At 44.6% G+C, this 10,831-nt stretch overlaps 1 long non-coding RNA gene across 1 annotated transcript in view; it reads right to left on the bottom strand.

Annotated features, from left to right (window-relative positions):
• Window positions 1-3,442: 3,442 nt before the first annotated feature.
• The window catches only part of LOC113984416, a 43,083-nt gene continuing 35,694 nt past the window's right edge, over window positions 3,443-10,831 (bottom strand). The window contains exon 6 of the long non-coding RNA XR_003539500.2: window positions 3,443-4,578. This is a non-coding gene — a long non-coding RNA (uncharacterized LOC113984416). The remainder of the gene's footprint in view (window positions 4,579-10,831) is intronic.

Here is a 10,831-nt window from a genome sequence, read left to right as displayed (position 1 = left end):
CAGAAATTTATGAATTTATTTATGAAATCACAATTACATGGCTGAAGTCTTAACCTAGGCCTAAAGAGGCTAATCAGGGTATTCCTGCTAATGGGGAAAAAACTCTGACCAAACAATTCCCACATTTAAGATAGAAGTGTGTCATCCTAGTTCCTAATGCTAAATTCCTAATTCCAAGAGGGAAGGTGAAAATGAACACTTAAGGATCCTCACTGCTGTGATTACTGTGCAGGACTTCAACATGAGATATAATTGGAGTTCTTGCCTTTGTAGGCCAGATAATGAATATTCCATTAAAAAGGGTTCCAATTACACTTGCAAGGAAACTGAATTGGAAGTCTGTGCTATTTTTAAAGACAATACAGTTTACAATAGAATTCCAGCTCAACTGGCTGAGTTTCCAAGCTGAGGAGACACGTCCAGTCTTGTCAGAAATATCGTAGGTGCATGAGCTTTCTACCCTGGGGTAGAAAGTATCCTTTCCAAGAACAGCTCTCTTACAGTTTAAGCTGTCCAAATTAGAAATGTAAAACCATCATAAAATACAGTAGGACAGGAATGCTGTTTGAAAATGCTGTGTGTCTATCTGCTTCTTAAAAATGATCACTGTGAGACAGATTAGGAGTTGCCCTTGCCTGAAGCACAACATTTTCCACTGCTGAGATTTCTGGCTGCAACTCTGAGTCACTGTTGAAATGACACAAGGAGGGACAAAGGTTTCTACAGTGAGGACAGATGACAAGGAAGAATGGAAAAGAAGCACAAAAAATGTAAGCACTCACAAGAACAGATCCAGAAGACAGTCCATGGAAAAGGCAGGATCTTTTGGAAGGGACTGCAATACCAGCTCTGCTATGCTACTCTTCAAAAGATTGTTTTATCTACACCAATTTAAGCTCATAATTCTGTCCTGCCAAGTATGCTAACACTTCTTTTAAAGTATAAAAACTGTTTGTTCACTGGTGTGCAGGGAAGTCCACAGCTAATACAAAATTCATGAGACAATAAAATCGTGTGAATAATTGTAAATAAGATACACTCATCATCCCACTAGGGAATGTTAAATGAAAAAAAGTTACTTTGGTAAACTTTGTATTCATGAGGAAGTCTGAAGATTCACTTTTATGCTGAATGGGCCCCCAGACGGTTCAGCAGTTAGTAAACAGCAATTGTGCAGTTTCTCTTAAATATCCCTGAAGAGAAGGAAAACAAATGCAGGTGGAAAATCTACATCAACAGCTGTGGGCAATGCAATGGGAGGGGGAAGGGAAAATAACTTCAAAGGCTGTAAAAGTGATAATATGGTTAGTTTCCTACCACCTCCCTCCATTTCCTACAGCAAATCTAAATATTTCCCCCTCAAATTATTTGTGCCTTTTTGCAGCATTGGGATGACCAGTAAACAACTTTATTTAGCAGCCTGGTATCAACAGAGTACTAGGAGGGAGAGACAGAGAGAGAAGCCTATCAATGCTTTAGAAGTGGAGAGAAGAAAACCTGTAAGGGGACAATGGGTGGGATTCCAGTGAAAAACATTAAAAAAAAAAACCAAAAACACAAGGGGGAGGGAAAACAATGGAAGCATTTAATTCCATAACAAATCACAAAGCTGCTTCTAAAAGTAAGGAGACATTCTTCCTAAATTTTTTATTGCCTAGTTTTACATTGCTGTCGTGGTTTGTTGTGAGTGTATGCCACAGCTTAAGTATCTAAATAGGAGCAATCTGTGCTCATGAAAGAATAAAAACATTTGTTCATCTCTTTTGCATCTGTTTAATGAGTGTTCAACTGTACTTACATTCCTCTCATGGAGCCATATACAAAAACTGTGGACATGTATCATATTACAAATTTTTAGTGTGTTAAATTTCTTTCAGTTTTGGCCTCTTCTAAACCAAAGGAGGACTTTTGTGTAGTGCTTTGAGAGCTTACCCTTTTGTTAAGACAGCTAAAAAGAAAAAAGTGATTACAGTGTCAGAAATATCTACGCTCATTCCTGAAACTGAGCTAGAAGTCCCCAGGGATAATCCAAGTCTTCAGTTCAGAGGCCACTTAGGGTCATCTTTACTACTCTTTACAGCACTGTCCTTGAAATGTAGGAACAGTGGCATTGTAACTACACACAACACTGAGGAACAAACTCCTCACCTGATTTTCCTGATGACCACAGAGTAAATTTATGGAATTAATACAAGAGACCAAATTGAGACTGGGTAAATTTTACATAGAGGGAGTATGTATTTAAGCCTCTCCAAGCACAGAATTCAACCCAGCTGCAGGATTCACATGTCACATCTACAACATACTTATTTTAGCTCTTTTAAAAATTGCTGTGCATGCCTGACCACTGTGGTTTTAACACTGTAGAGATACCCAGCTCTTACAGAGCGAGCAAAGATTTCAGTTTGCTGCTAGAAAAGACCTCAGAATTTTTTTTTTCCCCCACTGTTTTCTCCATTTAAGACTTCCAGCTCAGAAAGAATGGTTTCGTGTTGGCCTGGGCTTTTTGTAAGTCTCTTTTGAGCACTTACGGTTGATCCAAGATCAAAATTCTCAGCAGAAGTAAGCCTTTCATGCTAAAATCCATACAGTACTGGTCTAATCTTTGTGCCCAACAGAAGACTCATTCAGAGGCAGCGTCACCGCTGGGACCACTGAAAATTACCTCGCGCGGTAATTGTGGCGCAGGACCGGCTCGCGTTACAATTTTGCCAGCGGCGTTTAAAGGCAAGGCAGAAGTACGGTTTACACGTTCGGAGGCACAACACAAACACACCCACTTCCCTCCCCCCTTCCCCCGTTCCCCGCGGAGGGCTGTGACCGGCAGTAACCCCGCGCTCCGCCACCCTGGGCGAGCGCCGAAAACACGCGCGGCCCTCGCCAGCGCTCGGGATGAGCAAGCTCTGGAGCATCCACAGTGCGAGAGCCCTGCAAAGCACACATAACCCTTCGGCTGCGAAACAGGAGGGGGCGGCGGCGGCGGTGGTGGGAGGAGGGGAGGGGGAGCTGACAAACACAGCACGCAGCGGCTCCCGCTGCCCTCCCGGCACTGACACTTCCCGGAGGGGGGAAAAAGGCCGAGGTCCCGGGAGCGCTGTGCCTGAGGGAGCGGGCAGCGGGAGCGGGGCGGGATGACCGGCAGTAACCCCGCCGGCAGCGCCGCCGCCAAGTAGGTGAGGAGTAACTGGGAGTCATCGCCCTCGGGAAGGGCCGCGCGCAGCCGCGGGAAGCGCTTCCCCCGCCCCGCCCGGGCCGCGGGCACGGGGGGGCTGCCCGGGATGGGGGCAGGAAACGCGGGGAGGGGGGGAGAGTATAGACAGAACCGGGGGAGAGTATAGGCAGACAAGGGCGTGGGGGTGCCGGTAACGTGGCAGAAAGGAGCGAGTGCCCCCTGCATCTGTCCGTTTTTGCTCAGTCCGTATTGCTCAGAATGACATCCTGATGGTATCATTTAGCTCATCATGACATTCCATCAATCAAAATCCAGTTTTAATTACACACCATTCTGCTTTTTTTCTCTCAGAGCAAACGCAGAGGACATGCAACGACCTATTTAAATTAAAATGCATACTTTATAGAATTAAAAATAGGTTGGAAATCACTTTTAAATCAGCTTCGTCCACCGGGAAAAAAAGTTGGTACGTGCGTGTGCTGGCGAGAAGGAAGGGGGGGCCGCCCCCCTCTCCCCCGTTCCCTTTCCTGCCCCCAGCCACCCCCGAGCTCCTGGCGGGGGGGGTGCGGGGGGGTGAGGGGTACAGAGGGAAGCGCTGCTCTGCTTCCACCCACTGCCTACCAACGCCCCGCTCCCCGGGAGAGCCGCTCTCTGGTCCGGGCTGCACGATTGTTGGGTGCTGCCACGTCCCACACAGACACAAGTCGAGCTTTGGTCGCATGTGCTGCTGCCGTTCAAAACAAACCCAAACCCAGCCCCAGCCCCAGCCCCCGGGCTGCCGCGCACCGCACCGAGCCTGGCACCAGCTGCCGCCGCCTTACTTGCCAACAGCAAGGCTGTGTTCAGTAGCTTTAACAAATTATCGGTGTGGTAACAGATTTTCGTCTCGAAGGTGACGAAGACAAGAACAGAAATGGCTTCACTTTAGACTTACTTTTTAGGTGTTTATGATCTCCTTTAAGGAGGTTTGGGTAATTCACGCTGCTGCTGAGCCAGACAGGCTCTGACCGCAGTGTTAGTTTCCAGCGTGTGAAGAGTCATCAACCCTCATATACATGCATAGTGTGTCTACATATGATTATGTAGACAGCATAGATCAGCAGCATCTACAGGTGCTAGACTTTATGGTCCTAAGCAGCTTCCGGGTGGACTGTGGTTAAGGACCGAAAACCATCCTGGGCCGAGGGTTGCCCCGGGCCAGCTGCTGTGCCGCCGCAGGGCCAGCCAGCAGAGGTGTGACCGGTGCGACGCTCCATCTGCCCGCGGCAGGACCGGCGCGCTCCAGCTGGGAAGCTGCCTGTTTTATAAACAGCCGCACGAGGAACCTGGAGTCCCACGGGGAAGCCAATAAATCCCCAGCTTTCTTGCTTTCTTCTTTCGCGCAGCGCTGTAGGGGGGAATTTGTTCTGGAAAACGTTAGAAGGAGGGTGTTTAATGTCAAGAATGGCACGGCACAGATGCTGTAATAGAGAGGCTTGCAGCACTGCACAGTCTGTGTCACAGTCTGTGTTCATCTCCTCTGCCTCCTCTGGAATTTAATTCCTACAAACTGTGAATAACGTGCTGCAGCTATTGCAAGCTTCAAATTGTACTACAGTTTACAGAGCACAAAGAGCACTGCTGTTTAGTATTTCTCGAGGTTGAGTATATTGAGAGATAGGCGATGGTGATTATTACAACCAAAAAACCCTGCCAGAAAGTCTGCAGGTGCTTTACAGCTGTACATAAAGCTATATGAGTGAAAACCTTGGTGGGTTCTTCCTAGATCACCTCTTCCGCCTTTTGTAAACATAATGTAGAAGAGCTCCTATGGCAGATTTCACCTCAAAATGTGCATTTCTCTGAAAGTGAGACTATTGCCTGATTTAACTGTCTTAAACTGAGTAGGTGTGGTGACCGTAGGAAACATCATACCATTGCTCAATACAATGGGTTGCTAAACCTGTGTTTCAGTTACATCGATGCGAATTTCTTCTGTTTTCTCTTTTAAGTGTAGAGAGATTGTCTACATTTTTTTCCAAGACTGAAATGGCCATGTTTCTTCTAAAATGAAAGCTCCCTGTACACTTGGCTTTACTCTTTCCTAGGTCTACTGGTATTCTCCACAAATGCTTCACAAACAATTGTTCCAGATACTGCGTGGCCCAGTCCTAAGGAACATAAATAATATTAAAATAGTATTAAAAGTATTTAACCTCAGAGAACAAACTGCTCTCCCACGACCTGAACATGCTGAAACAAAACACAACTGCCCCAGAGAACAGCACAGAGAGGCCGCAAGTATATTTCAATAGAGAAGGAAAGATAAAGTTGGTATGAACCTTCAAAGTGTGCAGAGAAGAATGTATTATTTCAAAACCCCTCATGTTTGTCCAGGCAGTCGGACAATGGCATTCCTAAAACCTTACCATTTCTGTTTTACAGCACCTTCAGAAATACTAGATTTCTCACAGTACAATTTGAAAATAATTTCTGGCTTCAAGTGTTTACAATGCATTTTCCTAACACTGGAACAGGCCATGTTAAATTCAGTCCGAAGTGGTAAATGGCAGACATTTTAGCATTTCATTTCAGGATGCTGATTCAGTGTTGGTTTTACAAAAAAAGTTGGGCAGCCACTTCTCCAAGTGTCCACCTTGCTTTGCTTCCTAAATGCATGGTTAAATGTTTACTGAGGCCAGTGAGAGACAAGTTGATCTGGCCCAAGTTGCTGTTGAAAATCTCAGTTATTAGGAATTGAACTTCACCAGCTGGATATCAATAAAGTTGCTGCCTGACTTTACTGTTAGGATCTGTTATCCCTGACACACACAGAAAGCCTGGCCTGATCTCTCCCATTAAAATCAGACCCTCCATTAAGTACGTTTAGTTAAAGCAGAGCTTTGTTTTCAGGACCTTGAGATGGATCACACCTCACTGCAGCTGCTTAAGTGTTGTGCTGCTGATTTTGCCTTCTGTCAAACTTACCTCTTCCTGCTATGACTCCTCTCGCTCTTTTGGCTCTTAAAAGGCCCCTTGACTGTAAGGGTGATCTACACTCACATGCCTGTCCTCTGTGTTGACAACCGAGCCAGGAAGCCACAGAAGAATATTTGAAAAAGCACGAGAAAGGAAGGTAAGTGTGCAAGAGACTCACAAAATGGAAATGAAATTCAGGCTTCAGTTCACATCTGACAGCTTAAAAGTGCTAGATTTTAGGCCTAGATCCTCATCCCCTGTTGAACTCTGCTCACTGCATCATGGGAAGCGAGGGTACAGCTTTTCCACATCCCTCCAACTGTGCAGCTGTCTGTTGCTCAGTGGGGATTGAACTGCAATGGGAAATCTGTCAATTTCATTTCTCTGGAGCTTCTTAGTGCTGAGCTGTTAAACAAATCTGCCCTACATAATGTAAATGTATTCTGCAACACAGCACATTATTATTGATGAAGTCATATTGATGCTAGGCTGAAAATTTGCCTCTAATTTGCTCTGTGCATACAGGCTGCTTTCAAACATAAGGTGAATGACTTACTGTAACCCCAGATTGGTTTCAACAGCAAGTGATTAAGCCGTGACATCGAGACAAAGTAAATGAAGGAAGTGGTTTCACAGAACAGGCTGACACATGACAGGCACAGAACTAATTCTGTAGCAAAAGAGGGGTGAGTCATGGGTCTGCTACATGTGCTTTGGTTAAGTTCTCGCGGATCAGTATCTCTTGTACATATAAAAACATGAGAGAAGGAGCTAAGTTCTCACACTTTGTATGTAACAATACTACTATAGCAGCATCCACCTTCAAACATTTCTCCTCATTAAACTACCAGATGAAATTGAGCAACACTCTTACCTTAGGAGAGCTATACCCTTCCCCTCTACCGCTGTTTTCTCACTCCAGCTCTCTTTTGTTTAGGGAGCTGTATCTCCAAAGTCCTGACAAGTTTGCGGTGGCTCAGCAGGCCAACAATTTTCTTTAGCAGTCATCTGTCATATCCCAAAACTTACATGGATTCCTTGTCTTTTATGGTTTCAAAAAATGAGAGCCAGATTTCAAAACCACACCCTGGTCACCTCAGCAGAGCAGATTCACCATCGTTAGTTTTCAGATTTAACACACATCCCTTGAAACAAGAAAGATAGGTAATTCCATTCTGGAGAGATGCAAAACTGTCATCCTATTGTTTTGTTGTGAATAGATGGAGTCTGACTGATATAAATAGGTGAAGTCTGGTAATCACCTGCGCTTATGCTTCAGTCCACCCCTGGTCCATGCTTGCTGAGACAATCATCATGTTACAAGTGAATTCAATGTAGAAAGGGATTATGATACCTATTGACTAAATATCTCTCAAAGGTATCTGCTTGGCATCTGCTTTTTATTTTTTTTTTATTTTTTTAATGTACAATGTTCCTAGCACTGCAACTGTGTGGACACCTACCACGACACTTTAGGTGGGGAAGAGACTGGAATGCAAGTGACCAAACTGAAGTATGGGCAGTGTTAAGAAAAATTTCTCTATTACTCTGACTTTGTTTCTTCCAGATGCCTGCTCACTTGAGCATTACTCAGGAAACAAGGCAGAGAAGCAAGTCTCTACCTTTTCCCTGAAGTATTTGTGTGTTAATTGCAGCTGCTCTGTTAGATTATCTTCAGCTCTTACCAGAAAGTCCTGTCAGACAGTCACAAAGTGGGTTGTATTAAGGATCACTGCACACTAAGAATTCTCCAGTTCCCTGTCCTTCACATGCCTGCTGCACTAGAAGTAGCTGTACTTTAATGCTTCTCATTGACCTAATGTGCAAGTGTCTGCTCTGCTGGAACCACTCCTTGCGTTTTACATCTCTGATCTTTCCAAGTTCTTCCCAGAAGACTGGGAGCTCTCATTTGGACTGAGAGTGCTTGCTTTTACTGAATGGGCTTAGCCTTTCCTGATCCTTCCCTAGCAAAACCTCCAAATGCTAGCTGCTTTTAAAGAGATTGCCATTGAGCTTTTATTAGTTCTGGCTATAGCTACTGCTGGCTTGCTGTTGTTGCACAAGGCATACGCTACCCTTGTGCATATTTAGGCTATTTCTCTTTCTTAACACAGCTATCTTCTGTTCTCAGGTATCCTCTGTGCTCTGCTGTTAAAAAACTTCCTCCATTTCAGCCTAGAAGCAGCTGCACTTTGCTGGCTGATAAAGCAGCACGCTGCATTTGTGTCATGTCTCTGAACTCAAGTAACCCCGATGGAGAGCTCTTTCATTATTACCAGTGCTAGAAGAGGCCACACCGCAGAACCAGATCTTCCTCCCTTGAGTCACAGAGTTAGGGAAGTGCAGAATTCTGTTTTCAGCATTAAACAGCCACAAAAGGCAGCTGAATTGCAAGGTAATGTATGCTAGAGGGGGCAAGGGACAGCTGGGTTCTGAAACACACTGGCATCGTTTTGGAACTACAATCTAGCTGCTAGGTGCAAATGTAAGGAATTTTCCAGGGATGGAAGAGCCAAATTTTAAAAGCTGTTTCAGTGTTATGGAAAATCTCCCTAAGAGTCTGTAAGCCTTTTCTGTCTCCTGAACACTCTGGGCTTCCACTCAGAGGCACATGTGGTCCTCCAGCCTGCATATGGAGCTACGCTGGAGAATGTGTTCCAGTAGTTCTCCCTAGTGTATTAACAGTATTATCTCATGGTGCCCATCTTGAGAGCCCTTTCAGCACATTGTGATAGGACCATTCAAGGAGTTCTGCAGTGGGTGAACCAACAGGACTTTACTGGCACAACAGCTTCTAGATTTTCATTTGCTTGTAAAGGCTGTCAGCATCTTAGAGGGTCCACCTACAATGAAATCCAAAACTGGTTTAGCATCCCAGGGTTTTTGAAGTGCCTCCTCTGCAGTAGCAACACACCGGGTAGAAACAGGGGGGCTTTTAAATATGTCTGTTAACCTGATCTTACCTCAGGCAAAATTTTAGCCCTAGTTACTGACTGCATTTTCTAATAGCAATCCTGATAAAGTCAGAGACCTACCAAATCAAGGTAGCAGCTGTTTCCTCTAAAGTTTTTTTTCTCACTGTGTGATTTTCCAAACAAACCAGAAAGATAGCCTTTTGGAATCTAAACAGGATTTGTGGAGAGAACTGTTTAGAGAAAGCTGAGTTGCTTTGCTGGGCAGAGTGATTCTGAAGACTGAAGGCACCCTGCAGTCAGCTGCCTGATCCTCCTTTACGAAATAAAAGCTGTTTTCTCCAAGAAGTTCAAGAGTGCAACAGTCACAGGCACTGTGCCTTAAGTATTTTGAGGCTGAGGCTAAACTTTAGTTCAAAGACTCTGAACTCACAGTGGAAAGAGGAGTTGAATTCAAACAACCATGGCACACTGTCTCCAGAGGAGGAGGAGGCTGGTTTTACCTGCTAGACTCATATGTGGCATCCCACAGTCACTTGACCTATATCCTTGCCTTCACCTCAACCAAAAACTGTCCTTCAGGATTCCAAACCCCCTTTGCCTTATATGGTGCAAAGACAATACCCAGTTGTCCAAACAGCTGACTGCTTCCCCAAGCGCCTTTCCGAACTGGTGAATGGTGGAAGGTGAAGAGTCATAAAGCTTTGAATGTCAACCAAGGGTGGGCAGTGGTGGCATGTTGTTGCAACATGGCTATGAAGGACTCCTCCGTGCCCTTCATCTTGAGCTGCATTGGTACATCTGGTCATTGGTGCTGTTTTTTAAAATTAAATAAGCAGTTGAATCAGTGGTAGAGAATCAGGAGGCTGGAACAGGAGTAATGGTGCAGACATCTCTTATGCTGATGATCTCTTATCCCTGATGCTGAGTGGTTAGTATCTTTTTATTCCAAACACAAAGCAAATTTATTCCAAACTCAAAAAGCTGCTAGTAAAGATAAGGGAAGATTTGGCCCTTGCTGCAGTCCCTTACTACTTTTCTATTTCCCATATATGCATTCTGGGATTACTGCACACGATATAACCTTCCTTTCTCCAGTATAATCCTTTGCAGCTGCCAGCACAGAAGCATGCCAAAACAGGGGCAGGACTTCTAGCTACATATCAAGGTGGGCAGAAGAAGAGCCACTTAACCATAAACTCCAGAGTTCCCATGAGCAACGGGTTCCTGTGGATCTTTGTTTTTCTTCTGTTCTGCCCCATCATGTGCTTGGCTTATTTCACAAGTCTCAAGCATCTGAATAGGTTTGCCCAACACACACGTATAATTCTTGGAATGTCTGTGAATACTGAATAAAAAGAATAGATTATAATCATTTCCTTCTCCTGAATAAATGAGTCAGTCCCCTAAAGCAAATTCCAATCACTCTTCATGTCCAGTTGCATTTATCTAAATGTAATATCTGCAGCACTTACCATGGGCATAACATTGTTCAGGGAGTTCTGCTAAAAAAATCTTCCTCTATTAGTGTCAGCACCACTGACATGATGTATGTCTATCATGGCTCATTAATCATACATTAAAGACATGTGGGTGTGGTCAAGTTTAGTCCTGGTGCAGGTTCTGCTTCAGTGGGTTTGAATGTCACCTCCCGTTGGGATCGTTAATTCCAAAGGAAAGTAACACCTTAGGCTCTTCTGGAAGTTTCATTATCTTTCACATTTTGCCCTTCACTTCATGTAAGTTTCAATCATTCTCCCTCTTCCAGTTACAAACGTGTTTTCCCTGA

The sequence above is a fragment of the Pipra filicauda genome, unplaced genomic scaffold, assembly GCF_003945595.2.
Source record: "Pipra filicauda isolate LSUMZ 115617 unplaced genomic scaffold, ASM394559v2 scaffold441_size551697_pilon, whole genome shotgun sequence".
In the NCBI taxonomy this organism is placed as follows: domain Eukaryota; kingdom Metazoa; phylum Chordata; class Aves; order Passeriformes; family Pipridae; genus Pipra; species Pipra filicauda.
Note: the sequence above shows the minus strand (reverse complement) of the source record. Positions and strands in the feature narration are given on the sequence as shown.